Raw genomic sequence first — 25,666 nt, 5'->3', positions numbered from 1 at the left:
CCTGGATCTAACGCACTGAGCAGTCATTCGGTAATCGGACAGCGAGGATGAAGGTAGGGGCCCTCCTGCTGTCCTGTAAGCTGTTCGCTGTGGCGGCGATCCCGAACAGCCCCCTGAGCTAACCGGCAATGTCTTACTTTCACTTTAGATGAGGCGTTCAACTTTGAATGCCCTCCATCCTCAACAGGTTAAAAAAAAGAAGTTTTCTACGTTTTATTTGTGTTTAAAAAAGCTGTCACTAGGGGTCTTCCTACTTGTCCAGTGCCCATTTTCCCCCATCTGTTCAACAGACTTTGGACTCCAGCTGGCCTGGCAGAAGCCCAAAATCAGGAAATGCAGTCTGGAGTGTTAAGGGGGGTGTGTTCAGATTTATCCAATCATAGCTCCTCTCACACTAAACTGCACACTGGCAGTTGGTAGCAGAGTGAGGGAGGAAGTTCTCCCCTGTATGGCTTCAGATGATGTAACACCTGCTGGGGAGTGCCCCTTCTCAGTCTGTGAACCTGAACCAGAGTCTGAACTGAAAATACAGAGCAATATCAAGGTAGAACATTAAAAAATAATAAAATAAAGGCAGAGGGTGGTTTATCATGATGGGGGCAGTGAACTGGGAGGATCATAACATTTATCAAGTTAATTAGAGGTACTCTTTAATAACTGAAAAGAGAGTGGACCGCTCACCAGCTCTGTGTAAGTATCATGGCGCCATCGGCTTGTAGCAATTACTACTGTGCCTGTGCCACTATTCTACTCCAGAACTCTGGCTCCCGATGACATGACAACAGTCACATGACTGCAGCATTCATATGACCCATTTCCCTGAGTGACACAGACGCTACACAGCTGTCAGAAAAACACAGGTGCTGTGAAGTTATCAGTGCACTGGGGAGAAGAGGCAGACGATCGCTATGGTCTAAAATGTACTGGTAGTGCTGGAAACCACATATTGAGAGGCTATTTATGTAAAAAAAATCATCTGAAAATAAACTACCTGTGATATAAAGATAATAGCCAAACAAAAATAATTAAAATTATGATGATTGCAAAGTAAATACAATGATTACCAAAATCAATAAAAATATTTCTACCAAAGAAATTAATGTAAATACTAAAACAAAACACAAATAAATAAAGGACCAAAAAAGGAATACCAAATACAGTCATGGCTGTAAATGTTGGCACCCCTTGAAGATTGCAGTAACACTTGTTTTGCTATACACATGTTTATTCCCTCTGTGTGTATTGGAACTAAACAAAAAAAAGGAAGGAAAAATAGCAAATTGGACATAATGTCACACCAAACTCCAAAAATGAGCTGGACAAAATTATTGGCACCCTAAGTCCACTTAGTCTTTGCATTGTGTGTCTGTGTGTATCAAACTAAGCATGGATAACAGAAAGAGGAGAAGAGAACTGTCTGAGGACTTGGGAACCAAAATTGTGGAAAAATATTAACAATCTCAAGGTTACAAGTCCATCTACAGAGATCCAGATTTGCCTTTGTCCACAGTGCGCAACATTATCAAGATGTTTGAAACCCATGGGACTGTAGCTAATCTCCCTGGGCGTGGACAGAAGAGAAAAATTTATGAAAGGTGTCAATGCAGGATAGTACGGATGGTGGATAAGCAGCCTCAAACAAGTTCCAAAGATATCCAAGCTGTCCTGCAGGCTCAGGGAGCATCAATGTCATTGTGAACTATCCGTTGACATTTAAATTAAATGAAACGCTATGGCAGGTGATCCAGGAGGACCCCACTGCTGACACAGAGACATAAAAAAGCAAGACTCCATTTTGCCAAAATTAACTTGAGTAAGCCAAAATCCTTCTGGGAAAATGTCTTGTGGACAGTTTAGACCAAGATAGAGCTTTTAAGTAAAGCACATCATTCTACTGTTTACTGAAAATGGAATTAGGCCTACAAAGAAAAGAACACAGTACCTACAGTGAAATATGGTGGAGGTTCAATTATGTTTTGGGGTTGTTTTGCTTCCTCTGGCACTGGGTGCCTTAAATGTGTACAAGGTATCATGAAATCTGAGGATTATCAACGGATTTTGGGTCGTACTGTACAGCCCACTGTCAGAAAGCTGGGTTTGCGCCCGAGATCTTGGGTCTTCCAGCAGGACAATGACCCCAAACATATGTCAAAAAGCACCCAGAAATGGATGGCAACAAAGCGCTGGAGAGTTCTAAAGTGGCCAGCAATGAGTCCAGATCTAAATTCCATTGAATACTTGTGGAGAGATCTTAAAATTGCTGTTGGGAAAAGGTGCCCTTCCAATAAGAGAGACCTGAAGCAGTTTGTAAAGGAAGAGTGGTCCAACATTCGGGCTGAGAGGTGTAAGAAGCTTATTGATGGTTATAGGAAGCAACTGATTTCAGTTATTTTTTCCAAAGGGTGTGCAACCAAATATTAAATTAAAGGTGCCAGTAATTTTGTCCAGCCCATTTTTGAAGTTTGTTGTGACATTATGTCCAATTTGCTTTCTTTCCTCACTTTTTTGTTTTAGTTCCAAAACACATAAAAAGGAATAAACATGTGTATGGCAAAACATGTGTTACTACAATCCTTTTCTGTGAGAAATACTTCATTTTCCTGAAAAATTTCAGGGGTGCCAACATTTACGGCCATGACTGTATAAAATGTAAAAAAATTGAAATAAAATAAAATAATAGATAAAACAAAGTAGAAACTGTGAATATTACCTGAACCAGGTTTATGGAATACTCAATTGAAAAATCAGAAAAATAATTCCATATACATTCTCAAGAGCAGATGATGTCCTCTTTCTTTCTTACAGCTGAGTACGATTATAATCTAAAAAAAAAAGAAAAATTGAAGTAAATATCCAACCGTGTGTGTGCATCTTAATCATAATTAGAGATGAGCAAACTTTTTAAAAATTTGATTCGGCTGATTTGCCGAATTTTCAGAAAAAATTTAGTTCGGTACAAATTTATTTGCGGCGAATCTGTATTAAAAACGGCTATTTCTGGGCTACAGAGAGCCTCAGAAGGGGTGTAGAACAGTTTGCTTTGCTCTAACAAGCAGAGGGAGTGTGCTGTGTTAGTGAAACAATACTGTTATTCAGTATGACATGCAGATTACCGGCATCGCTATTAGAATCAATATGGCAGAGCATCTGAATGTGGCAGCAGGGAGACCATATGGCGTCAAAATTGAAGAGAGTAAATCGATTTTTTTATGTAAATTTTGTTTTATTTAATTTTAATGTATTTACATTTTTTGAGTACCCATTCTGGTGAGCATCGAGCTGGCGGTTAGCCGCGAGGCAAGCTACCACCTGTTCAAGCCCATGCCTCTCACCGCCAGGTGAGTAGACAATGATTGAAACCAACATCAATAATACATAGATCGAAGGTGCAATTCAAAGAATCATAAGAAGGCACTTAAGTCATTGCGTTCGTTAAGCCCTAATGGACCTAAAGCACAGCATCTACTAATCCATTTATATTCTTGTTGTAGCAAACGAACTTTGACAGGTGCAGAACTTCTATTATTCTCTAGCCTTTCAATGCCTGCAAATTTGAGGCATGAGGGGTCAGAACTATGGACTTCCCTCATATGTGTTACAAAATGATTTACGCCTTTGCCTGTTTTGATGGAATATAAATGTTCCCTAAAACGTTTGAAAAGATGTCTTTTGGTCTGGCCAATGTAAAAAAAAAAGCCGTAAGGGCAGATGATACAATAAACGGCATGTGTGCTACGGCATGTAATAAATTGACAGAGATAGTGAAACTGCCTAGTCTGAATGAGAGCATAGCAATATTCTGTTTGCAGAACGAACAATCCCCACAAGAAAAATTGCCAATAGGTGCTACTTTATTAAGCCAAGTAGAAATAGTACTATTATGTATGTATTTCTTTTTCTTGCTTTTAATAAAATCTCCAATTGTGATGTTTTTTTACATGTTATAATTGGTTTATTGATGGCGCTCTTGTGGAGGTCTTCCTCCTGTTCTAAAATGTACCAATTATTTAAAATGGCTTTTTTTATTGCAAAATTCATTGGGGTGTTATCAAATGAGAAAACGAACCGTTTGTTCTCTTCATGAGTATGATGTACTTTTTGATTTAATAATGTTGAGCGATCGATGGATTCAGCTTTTTCATATGCCTTCTCAATTACTGTATTTGGGTATTTTCTACTGTGAAATCTAGATTTTAATTCAGAAGCTTGTTGAATATAACGCTGGTCATTATTATTGACTCTTTTAAGATGTAGGAATTGGCTGTATGGAATACCATCTCATACATGATGAGGATGAGAACTATAATAATGTAATAAAGAGTTCTTAGCAATTTCTTTGCGGTAACCAGCAGTAACAATTTCATTATTTTCTTTGCCAATTCGTACGTCTAAAAAGTCCAATTGCTGATCTCCAAAAACAGAAGTGAAAAGCATATTGAATTTATTGTTATTCAAGTAATCAATGAAGTCATCATGTTTATCTTTTGCACCTTCCCAAACTATAAAAACGTCATCCACGTAATGTAAAGACATTTTAATATTTGTGGAGAATGGGTTGGTGGTGGAAAAAATAAAACAATCTTCAAAAGTGGCCAAAAAAATGTTTGTATAGGTGCAGGAGACGGGCCTTCCCCTGCACCTGTCTCCGCCATACTTTGTCATGGCAAAAGGTGTTCTGAGACAGCACGAAATGTAGGCAGTCAGTGACAAAAGTGACAAAATCAAGACTCTTGTCTGTTTTAGACAAGAAAGTGTGCATAGCCTCTACACCCGCATCGTGTGGGTTGTGGGTGTAGAGGCTTTAGACATCAATCGAGGCCAAATGGAAATTGTCATTGGAAGTCATCAAGGGCCAAAATAAGCACTTCTGTATTTTTAAGGTATGAGGGGAAGTATGAGGAGACCATACAGTGGCTGAATGGCACAGCCTAGAGTTAGCTGAAGCATGAGGAGACCATATAGTGGCTGAATGGCACAGCCTGGAGGTGGATGAAGCATGAGGAGACCACATAGTGGCTGAATGGCACAGCCTGGAGTTTGTGGCAGCATGAGCAGACCATATAGTGTCTGAATGGCACAGCCTGGAGGTGGCTGAAGCATGAGGAGACCATATAGTGGCTGAATGGCACAGCCTAGAGTTGGCGGCAGCATGAGTAGAACATATAGTGTCTGAATGGCACAGCCTGAAGTTTGTGGCAGCATGAGGAGACTATATAGTGTCTGAATGGCACAGCCTGGAGGTGGCTGAAGCATGAGGAGACCACATAGTGTCTGAATGACACAGCCTGGAGGTGGTGAAGCATGAAAAGACCATATAGTGGCTGAATGGCACAGCCTGGAGGTGGCTAAAGCATGAGGAGACCATATAGTTACCAAATGGCACAGCCTGGAGTTTGTGGCAGCATGAGGAGACCATATAGTGTCTGAATGGCACAACCTGGAGGTGGCTGAAGCATGAGGAGACCACAAAGTGTCTGAATGACAAAGCCTGGTGGTGGCGGAAGCATGAAAAGACCATATAGTTGCTGAATGGCACAGCCTGGAGGTGGCTAAAACATGAGGAGACCATATAGTTGCCAAATGGCACAGCCTAGAGTTTGTAGCAGTATGAGGAAACCATATAGTGTCTGAATTGCACAGCCTGAAGTGGGCTGAAGCATGAGGAGACCATAGAGTGGCTAAAAGGCACAGCCTGGAGTTGGCTGAAGCATGAGGAGACCATATAGTGGCTGAATGGCACAGCCTGGAGTTGGCTGAAGCATGAGGTGACCATATAGTGGCTGAATGGCACAGCCTGGAGGTGGCTGAAGCATGAGGAGACCATATAGTCGCTGAATGGCACAGTCTGGAGGTAGCTGAAGCATGAGGAGACCATATAGGGGCTGAATAGCACAGCCTGGAGGTGGTTGCAGCATGAGTAGAACATATAGTGGCTGAATGGCACTGCCTGGAGGTGGCTGAGGCATGAGGAGACCATATAGTGGCTGAATGGCACAGCCTTGAGTTGGCTGAAGCATGAGGTGACCATATAGTGTCTGAATGGCACAGCCTGGAGGTGGTTGCAGCATGAGTAGAACATATAGTGGCTGAATGGCACTGCCTGGAGGTGGCTGAGGCATGAGGAGACCATATAGTGGCTGAATGGCACAGCCTGGAGGTGGTTGCAGCATGAGTAGAACATATGGTGGCTGAATTGCACTGCCTGGAGTTTGTGGCAGCATGAGGAGACCATATAGTGTCTGAATGGCACAGCCTGGAGGGGGCTGAAGCACGAGGAGACCATACAGTGGCCTAATGGCACAGCCTGGAGTTGGCAGAAGCATGAGGAGACCATATAGTGGCTGAATGGCAAAGCCTGGAGGTGTTGAAGCAGGAGGAGACCATATAGTGGCCGAATGGCACAGCCTGGAGTTTGTGGCAGCATAAGGAGACCATATAGAGTGTCTTAATGGCACAGCCTGGAGTTGGTGAAGCATGAGGAGACCATACAGGGACTGAATGTCACAGCCTGGAGTTGGCTGAAGCAGGAGGAGACCATATAGTGGCTGAATGGCACATCCTGGAGTTGGCTGAAGAAGGAGAAGACCATATAGTGTCTGAATGCCACAGCATGGAGGTGGTGAAGCATGAGGAGACCATATAGTGGCTGAATGGCACAGACTGGAGGTGGCTGAAGCATGAGGAGACCATATAGTAGCTGAATGGCACAGCCTGGAGTTGGCTGAAGCATGAGGAGACCGTATAGTGGCTGAATGGCACAGCCTGGAGGTGGAGAAGCGTGAGGAGACCATATAGTGGCTGCATGGCACAGCCTGGAGTTGGCAGAAGCATGAGGAAATGATATATTGGCTGAATGAGAAAGCCTGGAGGTGGCAGCAGCAGCATCAGGAGTACTGAAAGTGACCTGGTGATAGAGTGGTTCTGTGGGTGGCAATACCAGTACCCGGTGATGAAAATGGGTGAAAAAAGGTCTGATGCGGAGGAATGTTTGTACCTAAGGAGCAGCGCTTAAATCTGTTTGGCACTATCTATATTTGTGAAGTGTTTGTGTGGCACCCTTGTCAATCTACTCTGATGCATCAGGCATTGGTGGGTGGAAATCGTGGCTGAGCCATGCCTGATTCATCTTCACAGTCTCTCCACATTTTTCGTGGAAAGATTAGTTCTCCTTGGGGTGACTATGGCCCCCGCCGCACTAAACACCCGCTCTGATGACACAATACTGGCCGGGCAGGACAGCTTTTCTAGGGCAAACTCTGCTAGTTGCGGCCACAAATCAAGTTTGGCTACCCAGAAGTTCAGTGGATCTTTAAGGTGTGTTGGCATGGGCATGTAAAGGTATGACACCACCTGTTGGTTCAGGTCCTGCTGATGAGTTGCTTCACTATGCGGGTGAAGAAAGCTACTCATCAATGACTGTAGACTCATGCTGCTGATGCAGCTGGTACTGCTTCTGCCACCCCACCCCTCCCAAGCAGCCATGGCAGTGGAACATCAGTGCAGAGGGCCCCCCCGATTCAGACCTGCGAGAGGATGGACGATGTCGCCGATAGGCATCGGCCAACTTAATACATAGGATGTCTCTGTAGTAGGTCAGTTTGTCCTCCCTCTCAGTGGGTGTAAAAAAGGCCCCTATTTTGTGGCGGTAGCGAGGGTCCAATAAGGTAGAGAGCCAGAAGTCATCCCTCTGCTGATTGGTGACAATTCGGCTGTCACTACTAAAGCAAGTAAGCATGCATCGTGCCATTTGTGCAAGTGACTCTAAAGGACTCCCTGCCTCCACCTCCACTGCATACTGCCAAGGTGTGTCTGGGTCCTCTGTCTCACCTTCCTCCTAACCCTCTAGCTCCTCTGGCTGCTCCTGCTCCTCCTCTCCTTTCAGATTGCTAGAAAAATTGCCCATTTGGCGAAACCTAAACTGTGCTCCACTGTGCCCCTCCCTCTCCTCCTCTTCCTCCAGTTCAGCCCCCACAGGGCTCATGTGGCCATTAGATTTAGGTGCCACGTCTCCATTGCCCTGACCAGCCATAGTTTCCAAAACGTGTTGTAAGAAATGAAGCAGTGGACTGATGTTGTTCATCCCGTAATCCTGGCGACTTACCGCTTGACAATCAAATTGAACACGTGTGCCATGCAGGGCACATGGCTCAGCTTTCCCAGTCGCAGCGCAGACAAGATGTTCTTCCTGTTGTCAGTCACCATGGTTCCCATTTCCAGTTTTCGTGTAGTAAGCCATGCTCCGATTTCTTTACGAATGACTTTTAGCAGTCCCCCCCCCTGTGTTACTCCATTCGCCAAGGCACACTATGTGAAGAACAGTGTGACTCCGCCGTGCACACATGGTATGCTAAAGGTGCACTGAGACTTGTCTGGGCAGTGGAGGCTGAGGACATGATGGAGGATGAGGAGGCAGAGTCACATACTGTCACAGGACCAACGGGCAGAGAGCGTGGAGAAGAAAGTGGCATGACCTGTCAAAGTTTATGTTGTGACTGTGCAGAAACCACATTCACCCAGTCAGCCGTAAAGGACATGTATTGTCCCTTACCTTAGTTACAGCTCCAGACGTCGGCGCTGCCATGCACTTTGGTACACACTGACAGGCTCAAGGACTGGCCCACCTTCTCTTCCACAAAATGGTGCAGGGCTGGTACTGCCTTCTTCACAAAGAAATGACGGCTTGGCATTCTCCACTTTGGCTTGGCACATGCCATCAGTTCTCTGAAAGGTGCCAAGTCCACCACTTGAAAAGGGAGGGACTGCAGCACCAGCAACTTAGACAGGAGCATATTCAGCTTCTGCGCTGTTGGATGAGTGGGCGCATAGTGTTGTCTCTTAGACATGGTTTTGCCGATGGATTGTTGACGGAATGACTGACTAAAAGTAGGAGGAGCAGGAGCATCTGGGGTAACAGAAGGAGGGTATGACACACAGCTCCCTTCGGCTGAGGTGTTGGAGCCTTGGCTGGCTGAAAGAGGGAGTGGCTGGCCACTGGGTGATGCAGCAGGCTGGACCACTATATCGGACCCACGGTTCTCCCAGGCCGCTTTATGGTGACGCAGCATATGTTGACGCAGAATCGTGGTGCCAACATTGGGACACTGGCCATGCTTCACCTTCTGCTTACATATCTTGCATATGGCTATGTTAACCTCCAACGGATGCTTGATGAAAAACTGCGACACCGCCGAGTAGCTGATTTTCCCACCAACAGTCCGCACTAACTGACTGCTACTGCCGCCATCTCCAGGAATCCCTGTTCCACTACCTCCCGAGAAGGAAGACTGCTGCAAAGCAGGTGGTCTCCCCTGGAAACATTTGGTTTCAGAATTTCCACCTCTGCCACCATGCTGACTGCCAACCATGCTACAACCTTTCTGGCTCAGCTGCTACCTCACGGGCAACCTGCAACCCTCTTCTTCTGATGATGATGAAGCCCCTTCTGCTCCCAGTGACCAATTGCGATCAGCTTCATCATCTTCAACAAGTGTCTGCATGTCACTGATGTCCTCCTCAGGTTCCTCAACAGTGTCAGCTTCAGGACCATGAACGCTGGCAACACCCCCTCCCACATCACTCTCCTCATCACTACTTGCCAGCCTAGAGAAAGAAGCACCGGATGTCTCCTCCACTTCTTGGTTGGGTTGTAGCTGCTGACTGTCCTCTATTAGATTGTCCTCACTGAATAGTGGAGCTGAACCCACAGCATAAGATACTTCTTTAGGTGAGGGAAGAGCATAGGACAGAGGCAATCGGAGGACAGGGACTGCTCCCGGGCCATGCCAACTGAGGGTTGTGTCTGAGGAACCCACCGACTGTTGACTGGGAGTATCAGATGTCACTTGTGATGAAGTGGATGACCATGTTAACAAATCGATGATGGCAGATAGGTTGCTGGTCGAGACACGACCGCTAGCTGATACCTGGAGCTCAGGCCTCTTGCTGTGACTCCTGCTGCCACTCACCCTTAGTCTGCTGCGACCTCGGCCTGCATCTGATGAATTTAGGCCTCTGCCACTCCTCTGTGCACATTCTGGTACTTCTCTGCCTGACATACTTAGTGCATATATGAGGGGAGTACAATATGCTACTCTACGCTTAAAACAGTATTTGTCTAGAACAGCAGCAGGTGTGTACTTTTGGCTGTCCTTTCACAGTATCTAGGCCCTTGACAGATTAACAGGTAAAAAATAGTACACTACTTACATGTAGGTATAGACTCCAAATAAATCTTCCCAAGGACTAAAACAGTCCACCAGGGTAGTGCAGGACAGTGTCCCAACTAACACTATATACTCCAAAGAAATAGGGAAACACTCCAAAATTATAATGAAAATATAAATCAACTTTATTCAAGTACACACAATGTAAAAATTTCTTAAAATGACACTCACAGGAAATAAATCACGGAATACTTGCAAATAGGTAGGCCAGTAAAGAAATTAGCGGAAGAAAAAGGTATCACACCCTATATTCTACCATAGTAAAATGTAACAATCCTAACAGTAGGAGTACATAGGCAGAGAGGAAGATAAACACACCATAAATATTGCACAAATACATAATGAGCCTTACCAAATACACATGCAATACCCCTACATATGTTTCGCTCCGTTGAGCTTCCTCAGGAAGCTACTGTTACTGTTACTGTACTTCTACTGTTAGGATTGTTACATTTTACTATGGTAGAATATAGGGTGTGATACCTTTTTCTTCTGCTAATTTCTTTACTGGCCTACCTTTTTGCATGTATTCCGTGATTTATTTCCTGTGAGTGTCATTTTAATACATTTTTACATTGTGTGTACTTGAATAAAGTTGATTTATATTTTCAATATAATTTTGGAGTTTTTCCCTATTTCTTTGGAGTATATTAGATGTAGGTATGTGGTATGCACTTATGAAGGCAGAAAAATGCGTTACAGTACGCTTAAAAAAGTATTTGAGTAAAACACCAGCCAGTGATTACTTTTCCCTTGCCTTTCACAGTATCTAGACCCTTGAGAGTTTAACAGGTGCAAAATTGGACACTACTTAGATGTAGGTATGTGGTATGCACTTTTGAGGGCAGAAACATGCGCTACAGTACTCTTAAAAATACATATTTTTGCACAACACCAGCAGTACACAACAGTGCTGCAGCACACAGTCGCTGTTTACTAAATACAAAATTGCACTCTCTCACTGACTATTAGGAATGTACTGCTGGGTATGTATTATACCGTCTACAGACTAGTATAATTAGCAGACCATTTGTTGTGAACAAAGAGGGCAGAAAAATGCGCTACAGTATGCTTAAAAAAACGTGTTAGAGTAAAACACCAGCCGGTGATTACTTTTGCCTTAACTTTCACAGTATCTAGGCCCTTGACAGATTAACAGGCACAACATTGTACACTAATTAGATGTATGTATGTGGTATCCACTTATGAGGGCAGAAAAATGTGTTACAGTATGCTTAAAAAAATTTATTTTAGTAAAACACCAGCCGGTGATTACTCTTCCCTGGCCTTTCACAGTATCTAGGCCTTTGAGATTTTAACAGGTACAAATATGTACACTACTTTGAGGTAGGTATGTGGTATGAGGGCTGAAAAATGCGCAGTACACAACAGTTATGCAGCACACAAAAGCTGTGTACTTAAACCAAAATTGCACTCTGTCAAAGACTATTGGCTATTAAAAAAATAAAAATAAAATGTCCTAAGAGGTGAATAAAACATTTGCAAAGTGACAAATAATAATAATAATAATATTATTATTATTATTATTATTATTAATAATAATAATATTAATAGTAATTATTATAATGATAATAATAAGCATCAACTAAATATTAAATATTTACAATTATAACTCATCATCATCCTTAGCTATTAATATTGAGGTCAGACAATCAGTTGGATTAACTAACACTTTGCCTTTTGAAATCAGTAGTAGAGCATACTGAGGCTCCTAAAGTTGAGATGTTATTTTTCTTTACCATTTTGATTGAAAATACTTTTTTTTATTTATTGGTTAAAAAAAAAAGATGATCCTTGTAAAGTTTAATCAATCCCAAGTTAAAAGAAGAAAAAAAAAAGTACCAATGTCTGATTCCCACATTGGTACGTTTAGAAACCTTTTGACAATGTATGAGACATTGTGCACTGGGTGGCATTCTGCACTTAAATCCATGCACTCCCGAATTTATCACTGTGGAAATTTTGGGATGATAAAATCTTGTAGAACATTAAAATCATAAAAAAAAGTGTAATAAATGACTTTATAACTGTAGTAAAGGTACAGAAGATACATGACAAAATGCATACTGCAGATGTTGCTTCGGCAGTTTTTTAAAGCCTAATGGGACTCCTTGAGCTGATGTTATTTTGTGCTTGAATATTTTGGCAGCAGTTCAGTTATAAGACTATTTTTTTATTTTTATTTAAGTCACTATCCAAACTATAATAATGTTATATTTATATAATGTTATGGGATTTTAGATAATCTATCTTTCTATCTATCTATCTATCTATCTATCTATCTATCTATCTATCTATCTATATGTATGGCTTGGGTATTCCTCTGAACAGGTTTTGATAAATCTCCCCATTACTATGTCCTGCCAATGTACGTAATATCTGTAATAATGCAAAAAGGATGAGGAATACATGGCATTTGGGCGCCTTAATGAAAGGAGGAAGTACTGGGAACTGTGAGATCATGTCAAGGTAGCCCAGCATACCTTGCAGCTATCACATGACCACAGGTTATTCAATCATTTGCTTGCATTGATATGTCATACAACTCCCAGGCCAATAATACACAGCTTGGTTTAAGATGCTGATAAAGCCTCAAGCATGGCATTGTGGTCACCCTTTTTGAGAAAGCTGAAGATAAAAGGAGCATTGAGCAAAAACTACTGATTCCATAGCAAGGTAAGTGGGCTGACTTCAGTTGACCAATTGATGCACTACAAATCCCATCCAGCAGGGAACCAGCCCATGAAAGCTATTACATTACAAGCAGAGCAAAGCATTGTTCAGTGGCCTGATCTTAGACAGAGACCTACTGTAACCTGCTGAAATACAACTGGTGCACTACTAAACCCAGGAAGCAGTGAACCTCCCAAAGCAATTACATTACAAATACCCAGAAAACTAAGCAAGACAGTGGGCTTACCTGTATTTAATCAATATGTATTAAAAGCAATGTGAACGCAGCATAGTCCTCTAAAGTTACATTTACGTGTGTTTTCTGGGTATTTTCTGGGTTTAATAAAACAAAGTATATTTACCTGAGTTTAACATAGCAATGCAGTTAAAAGGGTTGAAAGTGAGCGTGGCTTTGCCATCTAAGTGTCAGATACATGTAATTTCTGGGTTAAACTGAACAAAATACTTTTTTTGGGGGGGTTTAATGTAACACCACATTTAAAATTGTTAAAATTGAGCAAGGCATATCTATCTAAGGAGAAGTTATATGTACAGGGTGGGCCATTTATATGGACACACCTTAATAAAATGGGAATTGTTGGTGATATTAACTTCCTGTTTGTGGCACATTAGAAAATGTGAGGGGGAAACTTTTCAAGATGGGTGGTGACCATGGCGGTCCTTTTGAAATCGGCCATTTTGAATCCAACTTTTGTTTTTTGAATACGAAGAGGGTCATGTGACACATCAAACTTATTGAGAATTTCACAAGAAAAACAATGATGTGGTTGGTTTTAACGTAACTTTATTCTTTCATGAGTTATTTACAAGTTTCTCTTTGTTAACAGCCATTGACATGTCGTTGAGGTTAACACGTGAGGCGCTGATAGAAATTGTGTTGATGTCTGGTGAACGCAGTAACCGGGTCATTGCAGCCGATGTCAATGCAAGACACCCTACAAGACCACCCATCTTCCATGCTACAGTTAGCAAACTGCTTGCTAAGTTTCGTGAAACTGATTCAGTGTTGGATTTTCCAAAATGTGGACACATGAAATCTGTCACTAATGATGGAACATCAGTGGCTGTCCTAGCTTCATTCAGCAAGAGCCCACAGCTTAGCACTCGCCGCATGTCACTGGAGAGTGCCATTAGTCGAACATCCCTTCGGTGGATATGGCACCCTTACAAACTCCAGCTACTGCAGCATCTCAACGAGGATGACCCAGATGGGTGCACTGAATTTGCAGAATGGGTAAAACAAAAATTGTAACAGGACCCTCAGTTTACGCAGATGATTTTGTTCAGTGATGAGGCAAACTTTTATGTGAATGGTGAAGTTAACAAACAAAACCACCGCTATTGGTCTCACACTAACCCACATTGGATAGATCCCTCCAGGACTGTTGGAACACAAAAATTTATGGTGTGGTGTGGTATATGGGGTACAAAGATAGTGGGGCCATTCTTCATCAATGGAAACCTCAAGGTTATGCGAAATTGGAACATGATCATGTGTTTCCCTATTTATGCACTGAAGCTGGCACGTTCCCTGAGTTTTTCCAGCAAGATGATGCGCCACCAAATTATGGGTGTCAGGTCCGAGCATTCCTAGATGAACAGTTTCCTGGAAAGTGGATTGGTCATCGTGGGCCAGTTGAATGGCCCCCAAGGTCTCCTGATCGGACCCCTTTAGGCTTTTATCTTTGGGGTCATCTGAAGGCAATTGTCTATGCTGTGAAGATATGAGATGTGCAGCACCTGAAACTACGGATACTGGAAGCCTGTGCTAGCATTTCTCCTGTGGTGTATCTATCAGTGTGTGAAGAGTGGGAGAAGAGGGTTGCATTGACAATCCAACACAATGGGCAGCACATTGAACACATTTTATAAGTGGTCAGAAACTTGTAAATAACTCATGAAAGAATAAAGTTACCTTAAAACAAAGCCCAACATTGTTTTTCTTGTGAAATTCCCAATAAGTTTGATGTGTCACATGACCCTCTTCCCTTTGAAAACAAAAGTTGGATTCCACCCATCTTGAAAAGTTTCCTCCTCACATATACTAATGTGCCACACACAGGAAGTTAATATCACCAACCATTCCCATTTTATTAAGGTGTATCCATATAAATGGCCCACTCTGTATGTTCTGGGTATAACTGAACAAAATACTTTTTACCTGGGTTTAAAATAACATCACATTTAAAATCATTGAAAATGAACATGATATACTAAAAAAGGCCAACAAGAATTTGTCTGATTATGTGCTGGTGAAAATCCAAGACACTTCGTTGAGAGTGGTAGACCCATCAGATACTGGCAAATTTTACAAAAGTACAGAGTAGTAGAAAGAACATGGATGAAATTACTTTAGAGCCGGGTGTGAAGTCATCTGACCCAGAAATTATTGTAAGTGAAATTGTTAAATTTTTTTCTGAACTTTATAATTCTGAAATAGCATTATTTTTGAATTATTTGGATATGCCTAAAGTTAAGAGTGAGCACAATAGGGAGCTGAATAAAGAAATTAGCTGTGAGGAAGTGAGTAGTATTATTCACTCTTCTCCTTTGAGATCCACGCCTGGGTCAGATGGGTTACCATTTGAATTTTATAAGAAATTTATTTCAGTACTTGCACCTATACTTACCACTGTGCTAAATGAATCCTGTGAAAGAAGAGTCCTTCCAGACTCTATATTGGAGGTTGTGGTTATTGTTATTCTAAAAAATAAAAATAAAGATCCCACCCTTGTTGAGTCCTACAGACCAATATCCTTGCTTAACGCCGATGCGAAAATATACTCGAAGGTGCTGGCAGGGAGACTGAAGAAGGTAGTTCCATCAGTTGTCCATGAAGACCAAACCGAATTTATTACTGGACATTGGATTAAAACTAGTCTGGAGAGATTGTTGGTGACTTTGCAGCTTGTAGGAAAGGGACCCCTCTCCATCCTGTCACTGGATGCGGTCAAAGCCTTCGACAGGGTGGAATGAGGGTTCCTATGGAAGGTGATGGAGTATTTTGGGTTTGAGGAGAGATATTTGGGTTGGATTAAGCTGCTTTATCAGAATCCCAGGGCAAGAATTCGATTTCGAGGGGAGTTAACAGATAGTTTTGAATTGGCAAGAGGAACCAAACAGGGTTGCCCTTTGTCGCAATTGCTGTATGCTCTTTACATGGAATCTTTGGTGGCAGCGATAAGGGGCAGCCCACTGATTAGGGGTTTTGGACTGCGAGGTGGGAAGGATAAAATCTCCTTATACGCAAACGACACTTTGTTTTGTATAAACATTGTTGACAGGTTATCCAAACTCTCCAAATTGGATACCAGAAATCTGGTTTAAAAGAATACATCAAACCTTTAATCAATTTATCTGGGGCAGAAAGATTGCAAGATGAAAGTACTCTACTTTAACAGAGCAAAAGCCCCCTCCCATAGACTTGCATTGAGGGGGAGGAACTTTATGTCATGAGGGGGAGGGGCCGTTATGTTATGATAATCCGGCCCATGTAATTTGAGTCATCAGACGATGAGATGAGACATCTTATCCACTATCCTTTGGATAGGGGATTAAGATGTCTAGGACCAGAGTACCCCTTTAAGGAATAATGCAGAATTATGTTTGAAATTACTATTACTTAGCTAGACTACTCTTATTAAGGGTTTGGTTATCAAATGCTTTTCCCGCAATAGAACATTGGGTAAATTTGATAAATAAAGTGAAAAACTATGAGCTTTTATCGGTTAAGGCGAATAGGAAAAAAGAAAAGAGAGGTGTACTACTCTGATCAAGTGTCCTAAACTCTTTAAAAACTTTTTAGTTCTAGCTATTGTTATTTATTTATCTATTTTCTTCCCTCGATTTCCCCTGGGGGTGGGGGAGGTTGTGGGATAGGGAAGTCATAATGAAATTGCATATTTCAAAGATATGTGACTTTATTGTAAATGCTGCTGGATTATTTATTAATTGTTAAATAAAAAAAAATAAAAATTGAAATTAGGGGAAAAAAAGAAAGAAAATTAACAAGGCATAGCTATCTATGGAGAAGTTATATGTATTTTCTGGGTTTAATCAAGCACGTTGTATTTTTTACTTGGGTTTTACATAATTATGCAATTAAAAGCATTGAGAGTGAACACGGCATAGCCATCTAAAGCACAGTTATGTGTATTTTTTGGGTTTAATCTAATACAGTATTTCTGCCTCAGTTGTATATCACTACACAGTTAAAAGTGTTCAGAGTGAAAGGTGACAAGCATATGAGTGACAAATCATTCCAAAAAGATAAAAAATAACCACCAAATCTTTTACAATAAAAAAAATATGCCTGGCGAAAAAAAAATTTTGGGACAGGATAGTGTACAAAGCCCCCCTAGCATATCCTCTACCAGTAAAAATGTTGGGGCACCACCAGTACAGGTGACAGGAGCGGATGCCTAGTGGTAGTAGTCCAACATTTCAGCAATCAAAAGTTCTCACTGTCTTCCACAGGTTGTGAGGTTTTGGAGGATAGCACAGCCCTTGTAGAATGCTTGACTGGTTCGAGGACTTCTTAGAAGGAGGAAGAAGAGACTGACAATACGACTTTCTGCTAGGTTTCAGTGGATTCCTTATCATCTATAGTTACATGAGGTGATAAAAATGTCCATGCTAGATAGTCTATTCCTTCATCTCTGCCTTTGCTCGTCTTCCCCCAGGGCTAATCAGAAGGATAGCATTAGCCATGAGGAGGAGTTGTGTCACAGTCAGCCTTTGGAGTATGTTGCGGAGGTGGTAGAGGTGGACACAGTGGCCGAGAATAGCACTAATGGGACTGTTGATGGTAGGTGTGGTGGAGATATTATAAGGTATCATGGTGGAGATGCTGAAGTGGAGCACATGGAGAGGCATCAGAAGGCCTGGCCAAAAAGAAAGAATTTTGTCAAATTTTTTCAAAATTTTTAAAAGAGATTTCTCTAGTTTGTACAGAGTTGTTGCAAGTCTCAAAAGGGAGCATAGCCATCTAAAGCACAGTTATGTGTATTTTTGGGTTTAATCTAATACAGTATTTCTGCCTCAGTTGTATATCACTACACAGTTAAAAGTGTTCAGAGTGAAAGGTGACAAGCATATGAGTGACAAATCATTCCAAAAAGATAAAAAATAACCACCAAATCTCTTACAATAAAAAAAATATGCCTGGTGAAAAAATTTTTTGGGACAGGATAGAGTACAAAGCCCCCCTAGCATATCCTCTACCAGTAAAAATGTTGGGGCACCACCAGTACAGGTGACAGGAGCGGATGCCTAGTGGTAGTAGTCCAACATTTCAGCAATCAAAAGTTCTCACTGTGTTCTAGAGGTTGTGAGGTTTTGGAGGATAGCAAAGCCCTTGTAGAATGTTTGACTCGTTCGAGGACTTCTTAGAAGGAGGAAGAAGAGACTGACAATACGACTTACTGCTAGGTTTCAGTGGATTCCTTACCATCTATAGTTACATGAGGTGATAAAAATGTTTATGCTAGATAGTCTATTCCTTCATCTCTGCCTTTGCTCGTCTTCCCCCAGGGCTAATCAGAAGGATAGCATTAGCCATGAGGAGGAGTTGTGTCACAGTCAGCCTTTGGAGTATGTTGCGGAGGTGGTAGAGGTGGACACAGTGGCCGAGAATAGCACTAGTGGGACTGTTGATGGTAGGCGTGGTGGAGATATTATAAGGTATCATGGTGGAGATGTTGAAGGGGAGCACATGGAGAGGCATCACAAGGCCTGGCCAAAAAGAAAGAATTTTGTCAAATTTTTTCAAAATTTTTAAAAGAGATTTCTCTAGTTTGTACAGAGTTGTTGCAACTCCCAAAAAGGGAGCATTTTGCATTATTCTTTCAAAATTTAAAAAAGTTACTTCTTTAGTGACTACAGGTTCTTCAATGTCCTGTTGCAACTCCCATAAAGGGAGAATTTTGTAGCATTCCTTCGAATTTGCAAAATAAAAAACAAAAAACACTTCTTCACTGTCTACAGGTTCCTGTTGCAACTGGAGAATTTTGCATAATAGTTCAAATTTACAAAATTTACAAAAGCAATTACTTCACTGTCATCAGGTTCTTCACTATTTTAAGACACCATCACCAATCCTGTTGCAACTTGCACAAATATAGGATTTTTGGAACATGTGGAAAAAGCCACTGCATCTTCTAATACCTTTGTGTGTATTCGGCAGGCATCTAACATTAAAGGGGTACTCCTCCCCTAGACATCTAATCCCCTATCCAAAGGATAGGGGATAAGATGTCAGATCGCCGGGGTCCCGCCACTGGGGACCCCCACAATATAGCAAGCAGCACCCACCTGTAACTGCTTCCGGAAGCGCTGGAGGCTCTCAGGCTAATTCCTCCCGACCACGGGGACGGAAGATTGCGATGTCACGACTCTGCCCCATGTGACGTCACACCCCGCTCCCTCAATGCAAGTCTATGGCCTCTCCCATAGACTTGCATTGAGGGGCAGAGTTGTGATGTCACAGTTTAGATCCATTGGATAGGGGATAAGATGTCTAGGGGTGGAATACCCCTTTAACCAGGGATACTTTATCCACCCTCCAGTGTAGCATCAGGGAGAGTGTTTAGGGCAGCAGGGGTTGTCACCCCCAGCAATCTCTAATTAACAACTATACTGTCTTATTGAAAATAATCAAAACACTAGATAGTGACCCAAACACTACCCTTACAAACACTAGACAGAAAACCAATCCCAAATGTGAAATTCAATTTTATTGTATCATAGTATATTCAAAAGTATATACAAAAATAAAAATAAAACTCTATCAAGAAGAGAACCAACTGTTCCCCCCATAAAAACCTACACCAAAATCAAACCTAAAGGATCCTCCTCTAATCCAGAACTCAGTTATTCCCTGTATAGCAGCTCTGATATAGTAACATGAAAAATCCACACATCACACTTGATTGAACTGGCCCAATTACTATAAAAAAAAAAAAAAACAGATCAAGTAATACTGTCTAATAACTAGCAACAATCAAAATAAAATTTTCCTGGAGCTGAAATGTTGACCGCTTTGGGGATCTCTGAAACCTATGCAAGTCTTTTTATTTACAGTTGTCTTTGACCTTTCAAGCATTCCATGTGGTCAGAGACAATGGCCCTGATTTACATTTGTAAATCCAACCTGTGTTGTCGGGTTGTGCGCCATAATTTGGGGCTTTGCGCCACAATTGGTGTCTGCACCAGAATTTGCGCCAAAAAATTCCAACATATTTACAAAGGTTTCCACAGAAAATGTGCTAGATTTTAGCTCTGGAAAACCTAAAAGCTCAAAGCAGTTGTAAAAAAGAAAAAGCAAAATGTAGGGAAAAGTGTAAAATGTAGGGAAACCTTAGTAAATACAGTGGAAAAATACCTGTAGGGAATTAAAACCCACAAAGAAAACTACACTCCACACTTAGTAAATCAGTGCCAATATGTCAATATGTTGGCCACAGCTGTGTGTGGTGGTGACACACTCTATTTATGCGGAGAGTCAGGGTTCTGGGCAGGAGATTGCAGGAGTCCCATGGGTCGTACCCCCACAATCCGTAGGATAGGGGATACATTTTGTGCTACTGGACAACTCCTTTAAATTGCCCTCAATGCCTTTACCAATGCTTTGTCCTCTGATTCAGGATAAGCTAAAACTCTAATTTGTGAGAGCTGAAATATTTCCAAACAGAAAAAAAATACAAATGAATTTAATAATAATAATAATAATAGTGTAACTATATTGTAGATAACGTTCTAAGTTTTCTTTCTGCCTGGAGCTATTACTGTTAGAAATTACCATTGCTGTTAATGGACGGCTATATAGTTTTCTGCACTGCTAATGAATTGTATAGCTAATGGCTTTAAGAAAATGAGCTTTAAGAAATGTTACACTCTTATTGTTTTCATAAAACAATTCATTTTCTCCTACAGTAAATCACAATTAGATATTTAACAATGCAATGGAGAGAGAAAGAAGTCACATTCAACACAATAATATCTAAACATGGAGAATATTTCATTCTTCGGCAGTAACAATAGTAAGTCTACATTTCCATAAAAGCAAATATGAGAAAACCATTGATATAAAAAAAAATCTACACATGTAAAGCTAAATATATGACAACTGAATTGACTATTTTAATGGGGATGTAAAATTTGTGACACTGTCTCTTAAAAAGTAAACAATATTTTGTTTTGTTGGTTCATTCAGCTGCATTATGGTCTAAAATCGCCAGAAGCAACCTAAGACAACAAGGTATCCAACAAAACATACAAAAGTAAGTACAGAAAGTGTGTATTTGTATGCATCTTGTAAATTTTTATGTATAATTGTCTGGTATGTTTTTCTGTGGTCTTTGATTGTATATATTTTAAGGCATTTGTGCGTATCAGTCTATGCGTATCCTATGTTTTACAGTATGTATGTGTGTTTTTGCTTATGTTTAGGTATGTGTATATTTGTGTATTTTTATGCATGGATATACTGTACGTATTTTATGTGTATGCATATGTGTGTGGTTTGTGTCTATATTTGTATCATTAATTAATACAAGAGTATATTTCTATGGTTATCCATTAGAGATGAGCGAATCGAAGCTGACGAACCTGAATTCGTTACTAATTTCAGGAAATATTTGATTCGCAACAAATGTGAATATCGTCGCAATTTTATTGCGTGAATCTATTCATTAAACTCCATTTTACATGGACCCTGAATCACATGCAGGATGCAGCCTATCAGCAGCCAGACACCCCTGTGAGGTCACAGCCCAATATAATCGGCAGCCATATTGCGGCCAGCCACTTCATTCATTACACTGCAGAGAGATAGGACGTACAGCCTGTGTGTGTTACAGCAGAGAAAAGCACATTCCAGCAGCGTTTAACATCCTCCTAGTCACATCAGCGTTCTCGTGGACAGAGAGCATTGATTTTTTCACTGAAAAGGATTTTTACTGCAGCTGTAGGCATTAACCTCCCAGTCACTTTCTTCGGCATAGTATTATACAGAGGGGCAAATAGCTATGTGTTGCCTCATACATTTCAACAAGCTGCATCAACTTCATAAACCTTAGCAAAGGAGACAGGAATAATTTTTTATCACAATTCAGTGTCTTTATTCCACAAAAGATAATCTACTGGTTATACTAGTCTGTAGACTGTATAATACCCAGCAGTCCATTCCTAATAGTCTGTGACAGAGTGCAATTTTGTGTTTGGTACACAGCTTTTTTTGGCTGCAGCACTGTTGTGTACTGCTGGTGTTTTACAAAAATATATTTTCTTAAGGGTACTGTAGCGCATTTTTCTGGCCTCATACCGCATACGTACATCTAAGTAGTGTACTATTTTGTACCTGTTAATCTGTCAAGAGCCTACATACTGTGAAAGGACAGACACAAGTAATCAGAGGCTGGTGTTTTACAAAAATACTGAGTTTTGAGGTGCATTGTAGCACATTTTTTTGCCCTCATAAGTGCATACCGCATACGTACATCTAAATAGTGTACTATTTTGTACCTTTTAATCTGTCAAGGGCCTACATACTGTGAAAGGACAGCCAAAAGTAATCACCGGCTGGTGTTTTAAAAAAATTACAGAGCTTTTAGGCGCATTGTAGCACATTTTTCTACCCTCATAAGTGCATACCGCATACGTACATCTAAGTAGTGTACTATTTTGTACCTCTTAATCTGTCAAGGGCCTACATACTGTGAAAGAATAGACAAAAGTAATCTCCTGCTGGTGTAATACAAAAATACAGAGTTTTTAGGCATATTGTAGTGCATTTTTCTGCCCTCATCAGTGCATACTGCATACGTACATCTAAGTAGTGTACTATTTTGTACCTGTTAATCTGTCAAGGGCCTACATACTGTGAAAGGATAGCCAAAAGTAATCACCAGCTGGTGTTTTAATAAATTATAGAGATTTTAAGTGCATTTTAGCTAATTTTTCTGCCCTCAGAAGTGCATACCACATACGTACATCAAAGTAGTATACTATTTTGTACCTGTTAATCTGTCAAGGGTCTACATACTGTGAAAGAACAGCCAAAAGTAATCACGGGCTGGTGTTTTAAAAAAAACTTACAGAGTTTTTAGGCACATTGTAGTGCATTTTTCGGCCCTCATAACTGCATTTCGCACACGTAAAGTAGTGTACTATTTTGTACCTGTTAATCTGTCAAGGGCCTACATACTGTGAAAGTCCAGGCAAAAGTACTTAACGGCTGGTGTTTTACAAAAATACAGAGTTTTTAGGCGTATTGTAGTGCATTTTTCTGCCCTCATCAGTGCATACCGCATATGTACATCTAAGTAGTGTACTATTTTATACCTGTTAATCTGTCAAGGGCCTACATCCTGTGAAAGTCCAGGCAAAAGTACTCACTGGCTGGTGTTGTACCCAGATACTTTTTTAAGTTTACTGTAGAGAATTTTATTGCCCTCATCAGTGCATACTACATACCTAAATCTAAGTAGTGTACTATTTTGTACCTGTTAATCTGTCAAGGGCCTACATACTGTGAAAGTCCAGGCAAAATTCCTCATCGGCTGGTGTTGTACTCAGATACTATTTTAAGTGTACTCTAGAGCATTTTTCTGCCCTCATCAGTGCATACTACATACCTACATCTAAGTAGTGTACTATTTTGTTCCTGTTAAACTGTCAAGGGCCTAGATACTGTTAAAAGCCAGGCAAAAGTGCACACCTGCTGCTGTTCTAGACAAATACTGTTTTAATCAAAGTGAAGCCTATTGTACTCCCCTCATATACGCACTAAGTATGTCAGGCAGAGAAGTGCCAGGACATGCACAGGGGAGTGGCAGAGGCTTAAATCCTTCAAGCAGAGGTCGCAGCAGACTAGGGACGAGTGGCAGCAGGAGTTGCAGCGAGAGGCCTGAGCTCCTGTTATCAGCTAGCCATCGTGTCTCGACCAGCAACCCATCTGCCGTCGTCGATTGGTTAACACTGTCATCCACTTCATCACAAGTGACATCTGAAAACCCCAGTCAACAGTCAGTGGGTTCCTCAGACACAACCCTTAGCTGGCATGGCCCGGGAGCAGTCCCTGTCCTCCCATTGCCTCGGTCCTATGCTGTCCTCTCCTCCACAGAATTATTTTATGCTGTGGGTTCAGCTCCACAATTCAGTGAGGACGATCTAATAGAGGACAGTCAGCAGCTACTGCCCAGCAAATAAGTAAAGGAGACATCTGCCACTTCCTCCACTAGCAAGTGATGAGGAGAGTGACGTGGGAGGCGGTGTTGTCAGGGTTCAGAAGCAGACACTGCTGAGAGACCTGAGGAGGACATCAGTGACGTGCAGACACTTGATGATGATGATGAAGCCGATCACAATTGGAAGTCGGGTGCAGAAGGGGCTTCATCATCTTCAGGAGAAGAGTGTTACAGGTTGCCCATGAGGCAGCAGCTGAGCCAGCAAGGCGGTAGCATGGTTAGCAGTCAGCGTGGTGGCAGAAGTGGAAATTCTGGAGCCAAACATGCACAGGGGAGACCACCTGCTTCACGGCAGCCTACCTTCCCAGGAGGTAGTGGAACAGGGATTCCTGGAGAAGGCAGCGATAGCAGTCAATTAGTGTGGACTGTTGCAGAGAAAATCAGCTACTCAGCGGTGTGGCAGTTTTTCATCAAGCATTTGGAGGAGGTTTGCATAGCCATATCCAAGATATGTCGCCTGAAGGTGAAGTGTGGCCAAGGTCCCAATGTTGGCACCATGGTCCTGCGTCAACATATGCTTCACCACCATAAAGCGGACTGGGAGAACCATGGCTCCGATGTAGTGGTCCCGTCTGCTGCATCACCCAGTGGCATGCCGCTCCCTCTTTCAGCCAGCCAAAGCATCCCCACCTCAGCCGAAGGGAGCTATGTGTCATACCCTCCCACTTTTAGTCAGCACTTCCCCAAACAATCCATCCGCGAAGCCATGTCCAAGAGACAACAGTATGCGCCCACTCCTCCAACGGCGCAGAAACTTAATGCGCTCCTGTCTAAGTTGCTGGAGTTGCAGTCCCCTTTTCAAGTGGTGGACTATTCACCTTTCAGACAACTGATGGGTTGTGCCAAGCCGAGGTGGAGAGTGCCAAGCCGTTATTTCTTTGTGAAGAAGGCAGTACCAGCCCAAAACAATTTTGTGGAAGAGAAGGTGGTCCAGTCCTTTAGCCTGTCGGTGTGTTTCAAAGTGCACGATAATGCTGACGTCTGGAGCTGTAACTATGGTCAGGGACAATACATGTCCTTTACGGCTCACTGGGGGAATGTGGTTCCTGCACAGCCACAACCCCAACTTGGAAAGGTCACGCCGCTTCCTCCTCCACCCTCTCAGCCCGTTTTTCCTGTTACTGTGTGCGACTCTGCCTCCTCATCCTCCACCGTGTCCTCAGCCTCCACTGCCCAGACAAGTCTCATTGGCCCTTCAGCATACCATGTGTACAGGGCAAGGCAGTGTCAAGCTGTTCTTCACATGGTTTGCCTTGGTGAAAAGAGTCACACAGGGGAGTAACTGCTAAAAGTCATTCGTAAGGAAATCAGAGCATGGCTTCCTCCACAAAAACTGGAAATGGGAACCATGGTGACTGACAACGGGAAAAGCATCTTGCGACTGGAACGGCTGAGCCATGCACCCTGCATGGCACAAGTGTTCCATCTGGTTGTGAAGCAGTTCCTTAAGTGTTCCCCCATTTGCAAGACATCCTAACAATG

The sequence above is a fragment of the Hyla sarda genome, chromosome 1, assembly GCF_029499605.1.
Source record: "Hyla sarda isolate aHylSar1 chromosome 1, aHylSar1.hap1, whole genome shotgun sequence".
Taxonomy (NCBI): Eukaryota; Metazoa; Chordata; class Amphibia; order Anura; family Hylidae; genus Hyla; species Hyla sarda.
The sequence above is the reverse complement of the archived record's forward strand: the minus strand, read 5'-3'. Positions refer to the sequence as shown.